Here is a 6000-nt window from a genome sequence, read left to right as displayed (position 1 = left end):
CTGGAGTGCACATGTGCCAGGTAGGCTCCCTGCAGACCTGTACCTTGGCCTGGTTTAATCTCTCCTCTAGAAAGCAATGCGCTCCCTCCAAGATGAATGTGCATGCGGAGCTCATGCTAGCAGTGGGTGTGCAGACTTGTTGGTCTCTTCAGTATTCAGAGTTTGCAGCAGGAGTAGTGGCTTGCTGTTAGTACTACTGACTGGGTTTCAGGAGTGACTGTGGCTCACATTCAGGAGAATGGTGGTCTCTGAAAGTCTTTTTTTTTTTTTTTTCAGAAAATTAACAGAATTATCCTTTTGTTCTGCAGCTGACTTTTGCCTGCTAGAAGTCTGCTTCTGCTTTTGATGCATTCTGGGGTGCTTTTTCCCTTCTATTGCCAGTTCTGTTAAATATCACAACTCTGTTCCAAGGTGCTGGTCAATGCAGGGACATAGATAAGAAAAATGAGGAAAGCAGCTGATATTAAATTTGGGTTTGGCTGTTTGTGCAGCTATAACAGTCATGTCTTGCAAATTTCATCACCTGATTTGTTTTTCCTTGTGCCTAATGCTCCTGCTCCAAGCCTGATTCTTTCCACTTTCACGGTAGACCACTGTATTTCAGTACACCAGCACCAACACCATTAAAGACTGGAGGATGTTATCAGAAGATCAGAGGAAGCAACAATCATTCCTCCTATACTTTTTTTTTAGACACTTCCTAGAAGTCAAGGGTGTGGTCAGACAGCGGAGTAAGGCCAGCATTGTGCCTTGCCATCAGTGTGGGTGCTGTCTGCCCCCATCCCTCCCAATCCCAGCAATGCTGTGCTAGCTCTGGTGCATCTGTTTGCACAGACTTGTTCAGCCTTCTAGTCTGTATATGGGTTGTTCACCCCCCCCCCCTCCCCCCCCGGCTTAGCTTCCTGATGGGTTGCTGGCTTCAATTGGTTTATCAACATAAGCTGTGCGCCAGTGGGAGGGAGGTTTCAGGGAGGGGAGATGGGTTGGGTTGGACCTGCTCTCCTGTGGTGTCTGTGAGCCTCTATCAGCCCTGCTGAGCATTGCACCACACCCTCAAACAGAAAAGCGAAGGACACCTCAATTATTCTTGAAATAGAGGTCTAGATAATAACAATAGACAATAAGAGCTGTGTACTGCTTGCAAGCATTTTTGGCAGATAGTTGCAATTTGGATATCAGTCTGAAGAGCAATGATCGTTTCAGCTGTTACTGACACAGACATATCTAAGTGCTTTTTTTTTTTTTTGTCAAACTTCACCTCAATTGATAGAGCTTTATCTGTATTAATTGCATCTTATCATAAGCACAATGGCCATTTTGTAACTGCTGATAATTATATTTCAGAAATATGATACTAGGATTGGCACATTGTTAAAGTTACCGCTTCTCCCAACGTTGCATTTCAAAAATGTGTATTTGCTTCCATTTTTGAAATCAGATTGATCTGTTCTTGAGTCTTGACATTAAACTCAGATGCACGTGGTCTCATGTATTTTTGAAGAAATAAGCCTTTCTATTAAAAGCTCGGGTTATCCTTTTGCCCTCTTCTCTCTAAGCTGGATCAAATCTAGAATTTCAAAGTTATGGGTCTAAGTTAGCTTAAACTGAACTTCTATAAGTGATCACAGCAGTAGTTGGGAACATGGTTGTATCACAGTCTAAGTCTGCCTAGGTTTTGAGATGCTAAAATCCACAGATGTGACCAGTTCCTATTAAAATGTGTGAGCTGCAGCAACTCAGTCAATAAAAATTGGAGCCTCTCTAGTATCTGCACTGGCATTTTGAAGGCTAGACATGCTTTCTTGCTCAGTCTTTCTTCAGAAAGCATTTAAATAAGTAATCCTATTCAGCAGAGCATTTAATTTGAGTGCCAAATTAAAAAGGTCCGCTAGAGTTGAGTATGAAAGATCTCAAAGTGCAGATTAAAATGTTCTCCAGCTCTTAGCCACATTAAGGCCACTTGTAGGGTAAAATCTAAGGCCAAATTTGATTCTCTAGTTCAATCTTAATAGCTAAAGCTGAGCTCTTAAGACTGAAGCATTTATAGAATTTTATTCATGTTTTCACAGGTGCTGAGTACTTCTGTTCCTGGTAGAATTGAGTGGCACAGACACCCTGCAGCAAAACAAAAAGGGTTTTATAGCATATTCCTGGCAGTCAGCTACCAGTGTGTATGGGCAGTTAGCCATCTCTCTTACAGCGTTTCTAGAGGGCTATGGGACAATATAATGAAGCTTGTTAATGAAGGGCTAAAGTCATGCTCTGATCTTTTTGAAAGCATGCCTGAATTGTCCACAATCTTCTGTTTATCAGCTATTGCTAAAGTTCATTTATTTATAACCATGACAAATAACCCTCATGTACATTCCTCCAGTGATTTATTGTGCAATTGTTTTGCATTCCTCAAATGTAAAATAAACCATTGGAGTAAGATGTGATGCAAGATATTCGTTTGTAAGAAATAAATGGACAGTTCCTTGAAATGAACAATGTAAAATATAAACAAACCAGCTGCTCATACACTACTGATAAGATTCTAGCTGAGAAGTTATGGTACTGATGACTTTACCTTGAGATGTAAGTTTTATTGCAGGAGAGATGATGACTATGCCACTTTGTCACATTGTCGCTTAGTTTCCAATAATTCATAGTCCTGCCTTAAAAATGAGGCTGTTTCTGGGTAGCCTTGTTCTAGGGCCTGCCTCTCATTTTGACTTTTAGCTGCAGAAAGTGGTTTGTGCAACTTGATCTGGTTTCCATTATGTCAAAAGGGGGCCAGCTCATGCATTCTGTGTGTGGTGTCAATGATCATGTTTGTCTGATCTCTACTTCTCCAACACCCAGTCTAATAACAGCTCATGCACAAAGAAGGTGAGCTACAATTAAGATACCATAGGAAAGACATGGAAGTCATGCATCTCCTGAAACCTTTGGAGGAGACAAGACTGGGACTGTATAATGAGTCCCTGTTATGCAAGGAGATGGTGTTTCTCTGTTGGCTTCACTGTCATCATCTGTCCCAATTAAACTCATGAGGCAAGAAAACACCATAAAGTTTCTTGTTTGTTTTTTATGTGAATAAGCACATTGCATTCCCTCATAAATTAATGGATGCCCAGTGTACTACTCAAAGGGATTAATCTAAGACAAAGTTGGGACTTTCACAAATATTAGTTTTGAAGATCTTTGAGGTAAAATGACTCCCTTAGCTAAAGGTATGTCAACTAATATGTTGTAGGAACTTTACAAGATATCCTGTGGCTTGTACTGTCATGCTCTACTGGATAATCCAAGTCCTGACTATCAGAATACTCATATGAGTGAGCATGTGGTGCTGGCTGCATTATTGTTGATTTTTACCACTGTTTTTTTCAGCTCCAGCTGGATCCTGCTATCAGCCTGCAGCAGAAAACAGGTATGCTGGGAAACCTGCTGAGGTTGCTGGGATCTTCCAAAGATCCAGGGTGGGCCTTGAATGAAGCTTTTCTTGCTTGATTACATGAGCTCTATGGGGAGCTCACCCTGCACTCTTTTCCCTTGAGTGGGCTATTTTCTGATGTATTTCTTCTACTTGCCTGTTTGCAGGCAAGTAATCCTTGTAACCTATGCCTCTGATAGATCAGGCTGGCTGCGACTGACCAGTAGGTTCAAGAGCTACTAGAGAAGGACACACCCATATCTCTGCAGGTAAATACAGATACACACCCATGTGAAAATACATGTGAACAAGTACATTACGATCACACCTGTTTTTTTGTAGAAGCAGTTTAAATGGATCTGTTTGCCTGAATGCTGAGAGCCCACCCTTGCTATTAAGAGTATGCTCATTCTCTCAGGATCCTGAAAGTCTGTAGTGAAAGTGCCTCTTAGATAAGCTTAATACTGATTAACATTAATATAATCAAGCTTCATTTCAGCAAGTGCTGAAACAACGTACAGAGCTCTAGCATTACTGGAAATTTGTGAAATAAGCATGCTGTCTCTTGGTTGTTTTGTTCCTTTTAATATCAATTGTTTAGGAAAGAACTTTTCTGAAAAAGGAAATCAAGAGCATTTCTCCATCCCTACTGTTGCTGCAATAACAGGAAAGAAAATTCACATATACAGAGCTCAGCAGATAAGGGCTGATTTGTAGTGTTTTTGTTGTTTGTTAAATAACTGGTGGGCAAGTGATCCAAAAGAAAACCAAATTGCTTACCTCTCTAATTCACAGTGAATTGAGCCCTCAGTCTCCTGGGGCACACAGGCACTGGGATGGAGAGCCCCATGGACAGGAGCTTCAGGAGACCCCTCTCCTGAACCAGCGAAATGACTTCAAGCCAAGCAGGTCACAGCCATGGGTAGGCAGCTGTAGGACCATCAGCATAAAGTGACCCAGCCACTCAGGGAAGGCTAGGGTGGCTGTCTATGCCTCTTCCAGGAGCTTCTGTAATGCAGGGTCTGCAGCTTTTCAAATAAAATATCACACTATCAGATGAAGGAAGTAATCCAGGTAGTCTGTATGCTCTTTGCCTTGATAGTAAGGTCAGCTGGTGGTGGTCTTTGCGCATGTGACAAACTTCAGCAGCATTTCAAACTCTGGAACTGGAGCTGCCTTGCAAAGCCTGTGGGATGAAGGTTAGTGCAGTGAGAAGCTGAGGGCACTGCTGCAGCATTTGGGGGTTTGGGTCAAACACAGTGGCTAAATAGTTTCCCAAATGTTATCAGCAGTGAAATAATCACTAGGTTTGACTATTTAAATGTCTTTCTTCTTGAGATGGTGGTAATGCTTGGAGTGGATTTTCACTATCTATAGACTCACACTTCTCAGATGGTTTCAGGCTACTTGCAAAGTTGGGTGCTCTCTTGATGTGTGCTGTGTTCACAATTTCCAGATTGTTTATAAATTTTGGATGAGAAAAATGAGGGTTTAAGGTGCTGTAACCATGTTTCTATGGCACACCAAGGACGATGCTCCACAGCTCACCTTGTCAGGAGGTGTACTTAAACAGTACTTGGCTGTTTCCCTTCAGGTTTCTGCATCGTGTTGCTTCTCTAACACTTTCCATTTAGTTTCTTAGGTTAGCATGTAATACTTTGTTTCAAATTCATGTTTGAAGATCCTGTAATAATATCAGTGGATTTCATTTAATCCCTCCTTTTCACCTAGTTTGAGAGCTAATCCTACTTTCTGGCAGCCTCTTATTGCCTGCTAAAGCTGGCACTGCAAAGCATCTGTTTTCTCAGTTGGGGCTAGCTCTGTGGCTGGTGTGATTTGGTATATGGGTGTGATACTGCGTCAGTAAAAAGAACTGCAAGAATCCATCTTCAGTAGTAAAAACTCAAGTGTTTTAAATGACAGAAATACCTGCTGACTACTGTGTCTTTTCTCAGGTTTGGGCTCAAGACACAAGCACTCATTTCTGGGTTTGTAATGGTGGGGGGAGGATGTAGACTACCCTTCTGTAAACAAGGGCCTGTGGGAACTCAGGATTCCTGCTCTGAAGAATTTACTATTTAAGAAATAATGTGCTTCCATAGTGCGTATGTCTCATCCAAAAGTCCAATCATGCGATTCTTGTTAAGGACAGAAATTAAGCTTGTTAAGGTAGCCTTATTAATCTATTTACACATTTTTTGCTTTTAGGCTGGGCTGCATTGTAGATATGTTTGCAGGCTTAAATGCTTTGAACCAGTTTGTCTTGACATAGCAGAGAAAGCATACCGTTTGTGTGTTTTTTTTCTAATGGCGTGGTGGTGGAATACTTTCAATGGCGTCAGTCAGGCTGGGATTCCTGTGTGAATTTTTCTATTGCTTAAAATGCTAAAGTAGAGAAAATCTGTCCGTATTAGTGACTGATAGCTTGCTGTCACTGGCCCTGATGCTTGCTTCTCTCCACTTGCCCACTGTCCTCCACAACATCCTCTATCTGTTGTATTTCCTACTTGGGGATGTATCTCTTACCTATCTTTGTTTACATAAATTGTTTCAGAGAGGAAAAATGTTTTATAAAAACAAAC

Source organism: Aythya fuligula, chromosome 2 (assembly GCF_009819795.1).
Source record: "Aythya fuligula isolate bAytFul2 chromosome 2, bAytFul2.pri, whole genome shotgun sequence".
Lineage (NCBI taxonomy): Eukaryota > Metazoa > Chordata > Aves > Anseriformes > Anatidae > Aythya > Aythya fuligula.
This window is presented reverse-complemented; position numbering follows the sequence as displayed.